The 14629-nt window shown below is 45.5% G+C and overlaps 1 protein-coding gene across 15 annotated transcripts in view; it reads left to right on the top strand.

Moving 5' to 3' along the window:
• The window catches only part of FOXP2 (forkhead box P2), a 727796-nt gene that overhangs the window by 335852 nt on the left and 377315 nt on the right, over positions 1 to 14629 (top strand). Inside the window, exon 1 of one of the 15 annotated variants that reach the window (XM_053252213.1) lies at positions 94 to 116. The exons of the other annotated variants lie outside the window; for them this stretch is intronic. The gene's annotated coding sequence lies outside the window, so the exon portion shown is untranslated. Of the gene's footprint in view, positions 1 to 93; positions 117 to 14629 lie in introns of those variants that run through there. 15 annotated transcript variants of the gene reach the window in all.

Below are 14629 nucleotides of genomic sequence, written 5' to 3'. Positions count from 1 at the left end.
ACTAATGAAAAACAAACCAAAAAACATAATGGGAAGGAGTCATTCCTTCTATGTCCCATATATTTATCTGGCAGACACCAATAGGGAAGTCTGATCATGTCATTAATATGCTGAAGGTAGGTTTCCAGGTCTTCCACATTTCTAGGTCACTGGAGATCATGCCATCTCCCACCTTTAAGTTTTTATTGTATAATTCCTTCCTCTTGAACATCTCCCATATTTTCTTATTTTGTCCTACAGCTGGGCTTCTATGCATCTCTTCTAAGTTACTATAACCTTCTCTTCGCTGCATTTGCATTCTTCTCTAAAATATATTTTAATATTTTTGCTAAACTTACTGTTCTATGGCTCCTGTCTGTTGACTCTGACACTGGCTCCACATCAGCTTTGCATTCCACATCATCTTTGGTGTTTCTAGTCTTCACTTGTAAAGTTTACTTCTTTACCCTGACTCTCTCTCTATCTGCATAACTACACCTTAGCTTTCATCTCCTACTTCCATCTCATGACCTCTTTTCCTTTTCTTCTTTCTGGCCATTTATCTTAATTTGTAACCTGTCCTATTTGCAGGTCTGGAGAAAGATTATAAATCCAAGTCTGCATTGTGTCCCTTTTTAAAGTTTTGTTGATCTCTGTGAGTTAAGCATATGCTTACATCCCTCTCACTGAAATAAATGAAAAATTTTAATCACAACTTTGTCTTGATTGTGCCCCATATATATTTAGTAACCTGTCCCGGCCCTTACAGAACCCCAACTGAAGCAGGCTTTAAAAATGAGTCCACTTCTATTTTTTTCTGTTTTGTTTCCTTGGTGCTTTTGGTTGAGTTTTTTAGAATGTTACATTTTTACTGATTTGTGTCCATTATCTGATATATGTTCTGTTTATGAATGGACTGTTTATAGCAAATAGTTTTTGTCCCCACTGGTTTACTTAAGCTTCAGAAGATATCTTATAAAGTTGTAACACCTTTATGTATTTAATCAATTTGATCTCTTCCTTTCTAGACCTAAGGACCACCACTTGCATTTTTTGTAAGACAGCATATCTATTTCTGTTATAATTGTAACTGCTTTTTATTTATCCCAGTTGAAATTAATGTTTCTGGTCTTCCTTGTAAATCATTTCAGAGATGGAACATTTGAAACTGGTAAACATTCAGCACAGTGAAATACTAAAATATATAGCTAAAAGTAGAGTTTCTATAGAACCAGAAATCTTAAGTTTTTCAATGATGTGACACTGAAAATGTAAATTTTGCTTTAGGTTCTCATTTTAATGTAAGCTGCAGAAGGCAGATGCTATCGTTTCTCCTTTTAATAGTGTAGTCCTGGTATTCTTTATTTTTAGACTTGTTATATAGACAGAACACTTGAGGAAGAGGTATGCTTTGAAGCTTCTAAGTCATCTAAGCCATTTGCTCAGTGAATTTTATCTTATCCTCATTTCCTGTCCAATATGTCTATCCCAGTGCACCACCTGCTATGCAGATGCATGTAGACTGTATAAAACTGGTGTTTCTTGCAATATTTGGGGGTGGGGTGGGGAGACAAGCTTTTTGCAAAGGTATTCTGCTAGGACCCTTCTTTAAAGATAAGTGTGTTCATATAAATCCTCTAACTTGAACAGATATACTGTTTGTGATTTGTGATAAGCTGTGATAGTTCTCAGAGACATCTTATATCCAGTGAAATCACTGGGAGCTCCCACTTGGACTTTCAGTGTTGTTTTATTCAAATCTAACCATTGGAAAGCGTTTGTGGAGGTCCCCATACAACTATAGAATTGGGAACATTGGGATAAGCTGCCTTATACCAAGTCTGACCATTAGTCCATATGGCTTAGTATTGTCTATCCGGACTGGCCATGGCTTCTCCAAGGCTCTTTCAGGCAGGAGTCTCTTTCAGCCCTATCTTGGAGATGCTGCCAGGGAGGGAACTTGAGACCTTCTGCATGCAAACATGCAGGTGCTCTTTCCAGAGTGGCCTCATTCCCTAAGGGCTCACACATGTAGTCTCTCGTTTAAATGCAACGAGGGTGGACCCTGTTTAGCAAAGGGGTCAATTCATACTTGCTATCACAAGACCAGCTCTCCTCAACTGATTAAAAATCAATCAGCACTGACTGGCAGCTGCTCTCCAGGATTTCCGACAGGAGTATTTCCTAGTCCTCTCTGAAGATGCTGCCGGGGTTGATCCTGGCACCTTCTGCATGCAAAGCAGATGCTCCATCACTGAGCTCTGGCCTCATCCCCAAAATAGGAAGCTTCCAAGTCAGACCAATTCCTTCCTCCTCCTGTGCCCCCCTAGTTTCTGAAACAGGGTTGTGGAAGCTTTTTGCAAGAACTGGCTTTCAGTACACGAATTGAATTAATAAGGTGAAAGGACCATAGGTTTTAATTTATTAATGGGGTGGGTTCATGCCCCTTTAATGCTAACTATTCAATCAATCAATCAATTTTAAGATAAACCACCTTTATGACTGGAGAGAGGGCAGGGGGGCTGTAAGATATGCTAGTTTACAGAAAGGAATTAAACTAGATGAGGTGTCTTCCAGTTCAGACAGCACAACTCTAAATGATATACGTGTAAGTGTGTGCGTGTGTGTGCATGTGGTGGAATTGTTACCTTACTTCATAGATAGTGTTGTTAATTGAGAAAATAAGCACAACAGTCCCTTAGTTTAGAGTAATTACATTCATCTCACTTATACATATTACAACATGTATTTCATTGCATGCTCTAAAAATGTGCTAGCACTCTTAATTTTGGATTGTTGAGAGATGCTGCTGTTATGTCTTGCATAAATTAGTGCTTATTCTTAGGCATGCAACTGGGTTAATGGCTCAGGCATTCTTCAAAATTATATGCCAGAATGGCAGGTAATTCCCCATTCTGGATTTCAGGACTTGTATAAAAATGCTTACTTATTATAGGTTCCTTTGTTGTATCACATTAGTAGTTTTCAGCCTACAGACTAGGGTCAACTGTAGTATCACATTAAATACTTGATATGTTCATTGTGGGGGAGGGACTCAGAGACTTAGATTTTTCTTTGGCATATCTGTATTATGTTCTATTGAGACTTGAACATCATGGGTTTAATTTACCATTTTCCATGGACCACAGTATCATAAATTTTGCCAAGGCATAGGTACAGGTATTAGTACAACTTTATTTTTTAAAATCACATGTTTGTTAGATCATTTTTATAAATTGCAGACCTTGTTTGCTTTGGGAAGCACACAAGAACAGTTTAACTAGCACCCACAATAAGAGTTTCACAAGCAGTCATGGACATCTTGCAATTCAACACACCACATCAGAAAGTCATTTCATTACACCAGTCAATACCATAACAGCTTTCGCTAAGTAATATTTAATATGTTATACTAAGTACAATATTATACCAAAAATGTAATTCGATATAGTGTTTTTGACATACTCATTCTAGTGTGACCTTTAAGTTAGTCTGTCTCTTAATCAGAGTGGTTGAGCCTTCTAATATCCTACTTTCCATGAATCTGCAAAATGAAAATATCCCAGTCACTACTTCCTTTGTATATCTCTGCTGGTCTATAAGCCTCATTTTGTGGAAGAAATTTGGACTCCTCCTGTCCTTTATACATACTTTCCTCCCTTGAAATCACACATAGAACCTAAACATATTAGCCACCACTGTTTTTCCCAGAAGACCCAGTGTACCAGGCCAGCCATTCCACATTAGGAAGTCAGTTCCATAAGGAAAAGCATCAGAATTCATGTTATGAATGAAGGACAGAACCCTTCTTGCCAATCGTAGATCTGATTTGCAATCTATTGCACTCCCAAACCCCAATGAAGACAGGGCACACTTAGTTGGAGTAAAATAAAGGTAAAGTATGCCATCAAGTCGATTTCGACTCCTGGTGCCCACAGAGCCCTGTGGTTTTCTTTTGGCAGCATACAGGAGTGGTTTACCATTGCCTCCTCCCACGCAGTATGAGATGATGCCTTTCAGCATCTCCCTGTATCGCTGCTGCCCAGCAATATAGTACCAGCGGGGATTCGAACCGGCAACCTTCTGCTTGTTAGTCAAGCATTTCCCTGCTGCGCCACTTAAGGTAAAATAGGGCCATTTTATTAATGTACAGTAGAATAAAACTTGCCACGAGGTACCTAACTAACCAGAGTGCGAATACTCCTCCTGTGTGGAACTGCCTCCTAGGGAGGGCCGCCCTACCCCAGGGTAAAGGGCCAGGTACTGATTAGGTCAGATGCCAGGTCCTGACTTCCTCTCAACGCGAGGCTTTGCCACTGCTGGAGGGGCGCAATCCAACCCACCCCAACCCAAGCCGCCAAACTCTGAGTTGCTGAGTTAAGCCACCCCCCACCCCGAGTGGGAGCCATTCCCAACCCTCTGGGCTGCAAAAGCCCTGAAGGTCTGTTCCTTGGCCCCCCTCACCCCAAATGGCCCTCCAGCCAAACACTGTTAATCAGTTTATGTACCCAACATGCACACTCTCCTGCCACAAAAGTGGGGCAAACCTCTGTTTAGCCCCGCTTACCCCATCCTACTTGCATTTCCTGAATACCTTGTTGCAAGTCCTGGAGGAACAGCTCATTCCTCCGATCAGTCAAATTTACTTGATTCCCTCCTGTATAGCAAAGTGTCCTGAGCTCGACTGCACTATCAGCCTCCTGCCCGAGGTGGTGACTGCTCTACAAATCTTCCTGTTCACTTTCTTGCGCACACTATTAAAGCACAGTGGGGGGCCTGGCCCTTCCAGCTCAGTCATGGAAGCAGGTTGGACCAAATCAACAACAGGTCCAGCCACCGCCTGCAAACCAAGCCACTGCAGCAAACTGATGACATTGCCCCCCAGGTGAATGACTAGCACATGTGGTGCCCCTGTGCATTGGTATACTCATCCAGGAGTGATAGAAAAGGTTCCACAGCATTCCTTGATGCCCCAGACAGTCAGGCTCCGTGTCCCCAGCAAGGCTGAACTGGGTGCCCACATTGGTCTGCTGAGCGACTGGCCCAAACTACATAGCTGTGACTGTAGATTAGTACACAAAGAGGGGAAGGAAGCTGCCAATGATCTGTAAAACAAAAGCGGGTCAGCACCTCCATCTTGGACTCCCCCCTCCCCTACTGTCGCAATGGCCATATGTAGCAGCGGCAATCAGACAAACACCACCACCCTGGTTCCCGAATATGACCCTTGGGCAGCCCTACAGCTGCCACTGAAGAAGTAGGCCTGATCCTGAAGGAGTGGGTGCCATACTCTGCCGGATCAAGGCCCGCTCTCTGTAATGCCTCCTTCACCATGGACCAAAACTGGAAACGGGTAAGAGGGGGATGCATCCTCATGGCAGAATAGTGGGCCATCATCTTCCCCTCATACTTCCAGGTAAGCAAGCAATGCCCGCACTGGGCACAAGCCCATGGTAGAGCCCTTTGCAAGGGTGATCGTGGCTCACCTGCCCCGTTAATCAGTTTTTGCTTTCCACAACCACAGCTCCACCCTTTCCCCTTCTAGGTGCACGTCCTTGAACCTATGCAGTCATGTCAAACCTGGAAGTTGTGACTAGCTCACTGATCTACAGTGCCCTGAAGAAGGCCACCAGGGTGGAGGCCTTAAGCAACTGGATCTCAAAGTTGGAAAAACAGATAGCATTAAAATGTGGTCATAGCTACCGTAGAGTTGCAGGGGAAATTGGAACCCTTGGTTCCGGGCATGACATCCATGACATCCTTCTACGCACCCAAAAGTTGGCTGTGGAATCTGCATGTTCCCTAGCTTAGCCTGGAAGGTAGAGCCACTAGCCTGTCGCCAATGGACCTAGGTGCCAAGCCCTAGGTGGATGCAATAGAGTGCAGGTGGATGCATTAGAGTAGCACATGGTCCACTGGGAGAGGCCATAAATCACCCAATCCAGATGCCACCCTGAATGCACAAAATCCACGTACTGCCGCTGAGTACCACTCTCTTGTGCTAGGGGCTAAGGAAAGTTGAATGGCCTCCTCGACCGCTAGCCTTCAAGTTTCCAGAGGTTGTCAGAAAAGATTGGAGAGTTCCTGGGCTGCTGGCGTGAGGGTCCAAAAGCGCTTCTCCTGCATCTAAGACAGTGCATCCGCGATGCTATTATCCAACCCAGGTACATGTAGTGCACCAATCTGAATGTTGTGCCACAAACATTGTAGCATGAAGCACCGCACCACGTGGGGACTCCTGGAAGTCCCCAAGTTGATCATGTGCACTGTCGCCATGTTATCTCACCAGAACTGTATGGCGCGATCTGCAAACTCCCCGGACCAAATGTTTACTAACACTATGATTGGGAAGAACTCCAGGAACGTCAGATCTCATGTGACACCCCTCACTTCCCATCTGGCTGCACACCACCATGGTGCCATCTGGCTGTGCACCACCACGGTGCCATCTGGCTGTGCACCACTACCCCTGAAAAAACAGGCCAAAACCCTGCCCACCTGCTGCGTCCAATTGGCTTGTAGTTCAGCCTCCAGCAAGAACTTTGAGTGCCAGAGTGAAACGCCATTGAAGTCCATTGCAACCCACATCCTGGCATCCTCCCTAACATCAGGTGTCACTCGAATTCAGTGATGGGGAGCTTTAAGCCCCTTGGTGGCATCGCACAGCCTCCTGAGAAAAGCCCTCCCTGGTGACACTACTGTGCACACAAAGTTCAGGGCCCCCATGATGCATTGCATCTTTCTCAAAGTCACCTTTTGGGCCTCCAGCAGCTGGCCAGGCTGCAGCTCTAGCTCTAGGACCTTGTCGGCCAGTGGCTGGCAGCATTGGGCAATTGTATCTATTTCAGTTCTGAGAAATGCTAGCTTTGAGGTTCACCCCTTAGTCTTTTCCGCTGCAAGCCGAATTCCTCGCTCCTGCACCAGATCCTGGAATGTGCGCATAAGGTATTCACAGCTCAAGGAGGAGCCCGAGCCAACAAAGAGGAAGTCACTATTATAATGGACTACTGATGTTAAGTCCGGCTTGTCCCGTACTGCCCACTCTAGAAAAGAGCTGAAGTGCTCAAAGGCCATGTCCATGTATTAAGCCCCATCAAAGGCGAATCCCAGGAGGTCGAAGTCATCTAGATGCACTGGCATGAGCCGGAAGGCAGACTTGATGTCACATTTTCCCATCAATGCTCCCCTTCCCTGTATGTGGACCATCTCCACGGTGGCTTAGAATGACGGGTATTGTACAGAGCACAGCTGGTGGGGTATGGCGTCATTCACTAATTTGCCCACAGGGAAGGCAAGGTGATGTATTAGGCAATACTCCCCAGTGGCCTTTTTTGGAACCCCCAGGGGGTTCCTAAGGCTGGGCACAGGTGGCTCAGGGAAGGGGCCCAACACCCTCCCCTCTTGTACTTTCCTAGCAATTTACTCCCTGACTACATGCTCGAGGCCTGGACTGATCTCAAATTCTCCGCCCAAAACTTGACCCTAGGATCCAGAAGGAATCCAGAAACCCAACTGAAAATCCCTCTCCCAAGTAACCCCTGTCCAGCACAACTGGATAGTGCTGCTGCAGTCACAGTAGGGGCCCAACCTTTTGGGACTGGAGAGCTGGTCTTGTGGTAGCAAACATGACTTGTCCCCCATAGCTAAGCAGGGTCTGCCCTGGTTGCATATGAATGGGAGACTTGATGTGTGAGCACTGCAAGATATTCCCCTCAGGGGATGAAGCCGCTCTGGAAAGAGCAGAAAGTTTCAAGTTCCCTCCCTGGCTTCTCCAAGATAGGGCTGAGAGAGATTCCTGCCTGCAACCTTGGAGAAGCCGCTGCCGGTCTGTGAAGACAATACTGAGCTAGATAGACCAATGGTCTGACTCAGTATATGGCAGTTTCCTATGTTCCTATGTTCCTATGACTAGGTTCCCTTTGCTGGAGCGGAGAAGGGGGCTCCCCCTTTCCTGTAGAGGTGGGTGTCCCTGCGGCCAGTGCGGGGCTCCCTACCCCTAGCGCAGGTGCTAAATGGGTGTGAGCCCCCACAATTTGAATAGGCGGTGCTGCTGCAGTCACAGTGGGGGCCCAGCCTTTTGGGACTAAGTCCTGTTTGCCAGAGCAGGTGAGGGGGCTCCCCCTTTCCTGTAGAGGTGGGTATCCCTGGGGCCGGTGCGGGGCCCCCTACCCCTAGTGCAGATGCTAAAGGGGTGTGAGCCCCCACAAATTGAACAGGCATTGCAAAAATGACAGGAACGGTAGGAGCATGCTCCCGAAGACCCAAATTCCAAGCATAGCTGGTGGAACTGGCCCCCAGGCCTAGGCGCCTGTCCTCTAGTTGGCACTGCTGTGGACTTCACTATCAAGTTACTGCTGTCTGAGTACTCACTGGTCACCAGTTGGTTGAGGGTCATAATCTGCAACCAGAGCTGTGGTTCGTGGCAGTCCAATGGGAGGGACGGGTTCAGCGCCAAGTGTCTCCTAAATGCTTCATCATAAAAGGCCCAAGTGAGCCCTCTAACGTCCAAGAACACATAGTCGATGTTGAGATACTTAACCTGGATACTCCTTCCCGGCTGTTTCTGCAAAACCACCCCCATGTACACCATGTAGCCAACCAGCCAATTTGACCAGTTGCAGAGCAGTCCGCCGCTTTGTGCCTAAACTTCTTCCTTTGCCTATTGTCTGCTTTGTTCCCATCCCTGGGCTGTTTCACAGAACAACAATGAAAAAAATATCCACATACTTATTCCGCCAAAACCTTTCTTTTGTGGACAGCAGCAAGTGGTCCCCAAGGGGCAAGGACACATCCCCGTGAGGGTAATGTTCATTCTTATTGTCAGTAGCTACTGACACCCTTCTATTGACCTCCTGCCCTGGGCCTGCATCACTCGCCTTTTCGCCACCCCACATCACCTCCAATGGGATAAGCTGCTGTTGCGCCATCTATGCTGCCTTCTTTTCAGGCTTCCCAGAGACACACACACACACCCATGATCCACTGGTGTGCTTGCCCAGTCAGGAGTTGAGATTCCTGGGCCCACCGGCCACACTGGCACCTCCCCCCAGATACTAGCCAGATGCCCAGCCCAGGGGGGATAGTCCCAACCCCAACCAGACTCAACAAAGGATCCCAGGTCGGCTTCCAGTGTGTTTGAACAGGGAGCCTCCACTGGCCTGGCAGGTTCTGCTGTCCCAGCTTTCTCGCCGGTCTCTTTTTCCAGCGTGTCGAGCCTCTCCTCGATTAGCTGCAAGAGTTGCAGCTGTTTGGGTCCCAGCCTTCCTGGAGCCCATTTTTGCCCGGTTTTAGAACCTTCACTGTGGGGCACCTGCCTACTGGACTCCAACACTTCCAGGCAGGACAAGATCTGCACCATAATGAGCTGCCCTTCATCCTCAGAAGTGGAGGAAGACTTGGGTTCTCTGGGCCGAAGCACTGGCTGCTTAGCGGCAGGGGCCTTCCCCTTAGCCTTGCTGGGCCCTTTCTTTGATGACATATCGGCTATATTAACTGCCCTCGATGTAGCCACCAATCAAGCAGGGAGCAGTTCTCCCCACTTTAAAAGGCAGGGAGATGCATTCCCGGCCAGGCTGGGAAGTCGGCGCTCAGCTAAGTTATTTAAAACAGAGCTACATGGTACTGGCCAGGAATTTGCTTGGAAACAGAGTGTGTGCCCCATTTCTGAGCAAAACCCCACACCCTGTGTCTGATGCAGGGGGTGGGTCAGGGATGCAAGGGACACTGGAGAGTCCTGGCCTGGGTTATTTTAACCTACTTGTGAAATTGTGGCTCCACCCCTGATTATACAATAATATGAAAAAGTGTTCTACTATGATGGATATCTATATACTGTTCTTCAACAAAAGTTCTCAAAGTGGTTTACATAGAAAAAATAAATAATACATAAATAAGATGGTCACCTGTCCCTAAAAGGCTCACAATCTAAACAAACAAACAAACAAACATAAGGTAGACACCAGCAACAGCTACTGGAGGGATGCTGTGCTGGTGTTGGACGGGAACAGTTGCTCTCCCGCTGCTAAATATAAGAGAATCATCACATTGAAAGGTGTCTCTCTAGAGCTTTTGTAGTACTTCATACAACAAACTTGGAATGAAGTGATTTAATGCTGGAAGAGTTTACAATTCTTGTTTTTCACATGGGATGTCAAATAATTTAACAATCAGTTGAACATGAGTGTCAAAGGCAACCTTATCAAATATTTATTTCCACTGCAGAACCATCACCTATTTCACATGAGCTCTAATGGAAATATCCATGAGCTCTAATGGAAATATCCATGTAATAATAAGAAATGAAGTGATTGATTGATTGATTAAGTGCTGTCACGTCGGTGTCGACTCTTATCAGCCACATAGATATATTCTCTCCAGGATTATCTGTCTTCAACTTGGCCTTTAAGGTCTCTCAGTTTTGCATTCATGGCTGTCATAATCCATGCACCTTGCTGCTGGCTGTCCTCGTCTTCTCTTTCCTTCAAATTTTCCCAGCACGATGGACTTCTCAAAGGGAGCTGGGTCTTTGCATAAGGTGTCCAAAGTAGGATAGTTTGAGCCTGGTCATTTGTGCATCAAGTGAAAATTCTGGATTGACTTGTTCTATGATCAATTTGTTTGTTTTCCTGGCTGTCCATGATATCCTTTAAAGTCTTCTCCAGCACCAAAGTTCTAAAACATCAATACTTTTTCTGTCTTGCTTCTTCAAAGTCCAGCTTTGGCATCAATAGAGTGTCATGGAAAAAACCATGGTATGGATTATTCTAATCTTTGCAGGTATAGACACATCACAGCATCTAAATATCGTTTCCAAGGCCTTCATTGCAACCCTTTCAAGTGCTAGTCTGCAGCATATTTCTTGACTGTTGGATCCTTTACTGTTGATAGTCAATCCTAAAAGGCAGAAGCTAGCCAACACTTCAGTGTCTTCATATCAATTCTGAGGCTGGTTGCTGTACCCGTTGTCATTGGTTTAGTCTTCTTTACATTTAATTGCAGTCCTGTTTTTTCACTGTTCTCCGAGACTTTCATTGCTAGAGTTTGCGTATCATCGCATTCTCAGCTATCAGAGTGGTGTCATCAGCATAGCACAGGTTATTGATGTTTCTTCCTCCAGTTTCAAAACCAAGCTCATCTTTTTCCAATCCAGCTTCTCTCAGTATATCTTCAGCATATAAATTGCATAAGTAAGGAGAAAGTATGCAGCCTGGTCTTACTCTTTTGCCGATGAGGAACCAGTCTGTTTCACCATGTTCTGTCTGGACTGTGGCTTCTTGTCCTGTGTATAGGTTTCTCATGAGAACAATGAGATGTCCTGGGATGCCCATTTTCCTCATGATATTCCACAAATCGTCATAGTTGATGCAATCAAAGGCTTTTTTGTAGTCAATGAAAAAGCATTCAAGCTGACTTGGACTCCACTATTTCTGCAAGAAATAGTTTCTATGGAGGAGGTGTCCAGCGATCCCTCTTGCAGTATTAGATTGGATCAGTTTCAATCTGTGACTCCTGAGAATGTGGACAGGCTGCTTGGGGCGGTGTGGCCTACCACCTGTTCTCTGGATCCTTGCCCAACTTGGCTGCTTCTATCTAGCAGGAAGATTGTTGGAGGTGGCCTAGTTAATATCATAAATGCATCACTGAGGGAGGGTAGGGTGCCCCCTGTCTGAAGGAGGCAATGGTTAGACCACTCTTAAAGAAGCCTTCCCTGGACCCCTTAGCGATGGACAGTTACAGGCCAATCTCCCTTGGTTGGGCAAGGTGAGAGGGTGGTGGCCGACCAGTTCCAGGCAGTCTTGGAGGAAACTGATTATCTAGCCCCATTTCGAACTGGCTTTAGAGCTGGCTATGGGGTTGAGACAGCCTTGGTCGGCCTGATGGATGACCTTTACCGGGGAATTGACTGAGGGAGTGTGACTCTGCTGGTTCTTCTGGATCTCTCAGCAGCGTTCGATACCATCAACCATGGTATCCTTCTGGATCTCCTGGGGGAGTTCGGGATACGGGGCACAGCTTTGCAGTGGTTCCATTCCTATCTCTCAGGTAGATTCCAGATGGTGGAGCTTGGTGACAGTTGCTCCTCAAAACAGGAGCTGTCGTATGGAGTCCCCCAGGGCTCCCTTCTGTCACCAGTGCTTTTTAACATCTACATGAAACCGCTGGGTGAGGTCATCAGGAGGTTTGGTGCTGGGTGTTATCAGTATGCTGATGACACCCAAATCTAATTCTCCTTTCCATCTTCAGGAAATGGCACTCATTCTCTAAATGCCTGCCTACAGGCAGTAATGGGCTGGACAAGGGAGAACAAATTGAAGCTGAATCCAAGCAAGACGGAGGTGCTCATTGTGGGGGCTCAGAATCTGAGTGGTGAGTTAGATCTTCCTGTGCTGGATGGGGTTACACTCCCCCAGAAGGAGCAGGTGTGCAGCTTGGGAGTACTCCTGGACCCAGGCCTCACCCTGGTATCTCCTTGAAGAGGATGACCTCAAAACAGTGGTGCATCAGCTGGTAAACTCCCAGCTTGACTATTGCAATGCCAGATTGGTCTCTGGGGCAACCCGGAGAGACCATATTATGCCTGTCTTGAAACAGTTACACTGGCTGCCGATATGTTTCTGGGCAAAATACAAAGTGCTGGTTATTACTTTCAAAGCCCTGAACAGCGTGGGCCCGAAATATCTTAGAGAGCGCCTTCTTTTACATGATCCCCCAACATGTTAAGGTCATCTGAGGAGGTCCGTCTCCAGTTACCACCAGTTTGTTTTGTGGTGACTCAGAGGTAGGCCTTCTCTGTAGCTGCTCCTGGGCTGTGGAATGCACTCCCAGCAAAAATTCGTAATCTTAATTCCTTACTGACCTTCAAGAGAGCCCGTAAAACCCATCTGTTTGGCCCGGCCTTTTGGAGTTTTTAATTTGTTTTAATTGTTTTAATGTTTGCCCTGGTTCTCCAGGGTTTTTAGCTGTTTAATTGGTTTTATTCTGTTTTTATAGTTTTTATTTTAATTGTTAACTGGTTTTACTTCTTTTTATTCTGTTGTAAACCGCCCTGAGCCATTTTGGTAAGGTGGTATATAAATAAATAAATTTTTAAAAGCACATATTTACTTATTTTTGGTGTTCTTTGACTGTCTCAAATATTCAGCGTGCATCAGCAATGATGTTTCTTGTTCCTCGGCCTTTTCTGAAACGAGCTTTAACATCTGGCATTTCTCTTTCCACATAAGGCTCTAATCTGTGTTGGGTGATCCTGAGTATTATTTTGCTAGCATGTGAAATTAAGGATATTGTGCAATGGTTTGTGCAATCTGTTAAGTCTCCTTTCTTTGGTATGACCTCTTCTAATCTGTTGGCCATTGTGTTATTTTCCAAATTTGCTGGCATAGTTTGGTTAGAGGCCTGACTGATTATTCTTCTGTTGCCTGCCATATTTCTCTAGCTATTCCATCAATTTCTGTAGCCTTCCAACTTGGTAATGACCGGAGTGCTGATCTAACTTTATCTTCCCATACTAGACATTGTTGCAAGTAGGGAATATCTTCTAGAGTATCTTGGTTGTTGACGCCCCTGCTGTACAGATTTTCAGTATACTCCTTCCATCTCTGTTTGATCTTATCTTAAACAGTTCCTATATGTCCTTTGGCATCCTTCAACATACCAATTCGAGGTTGGAACCTCCTTCTCAGTTCAGTTAGAACTTCTTTTCTGAGTTCAGAAGTTTTGGAAAACTTTCTTTGTTTTTCCGTGTTCTGAAGAAATGAAGCACAATATCTAAAGAACAATAATGATCATGGAAGCCATGTTCTTTATCTCTTATAGCATTTTCCTGCATCCAGGCTAACAATGGGGGGGGGCATTGTGGTGTAGACTTAGACAAAGGAGCCAGAAAGCTTACTGATCTGGAGACAGAAAGCCTAACCTGCCTCATGGGTTGTTGGGTGGATAAACCTGAGAGCGGGGGGTAGTGCCAGCTGTTCCATCCTGAGCTCCTTGGACGAAGCATGGGAGAAAAAAAACACCAAGTAAGTGAGAAAGACATGGCAGCTGATGTTAGTTTTCTGCTATGGTCCAGTCTATACAGCACTTCTGATAAGAAAGTTGTTTCAAGTGACATCCACATAATAAACATGTAGTGTAGACTAAGGCTGTATCATTTACCACAGCTACTACAGTGGCGTCATACTTACCTCTCTCCTGCATAAAATCCCCTAGCCATAGAAACGTTGAACCAAATGGCTCACCTTGCTGTTAGCTGCCTTCCCTGTCACTAGGACAAGGCATTGCAAGACTGCGAGCAATAGCAGTTTCTTCCTATCACTCACTCATGTGCTGTATAAAAGCAATCACTTTTACAGTAGCATGAGTTGTTGCGTGAATTCATTGTTGGTGTTCTATCTCTTGAGCTTAATATAAGCAACACTTTGTGGAACAGCAATGTGCAGAATGAGCATGAAAAAATTACTTCATCAGGAAATATTAGTTACACATAATTAAAATTTTTGTCAAGTCAGAGCTCCTGCCTTTACAGTAATATATAACACTTTAAAATAGTAGAATAATGAAAGAAGAAAAACGGTCAAATCTTGTCACAAGCTCTTTCTTTATGCTTTTTCAGTTGACTGAAAAAGGGGATGGGACAGAATTGTGGGATGGG

This window comes from Hemicordylus capensis, chromosome 5, assembly GCF_027244095.1.
Source record: "Hemicordylus capensis ecotype Gifberg chromosome 5, rHemCap1.1.pri, whole genome shotgun sequence".
NCBI lineage: Eukaryota > Metazoa > Chordata > Lepidosauria > Squamata > Cordylidae > Hemicordylus > Hemicordylus capensis.
This window is presented reverse-complemented; position numbering and strand designations above follow the sequence as displayed.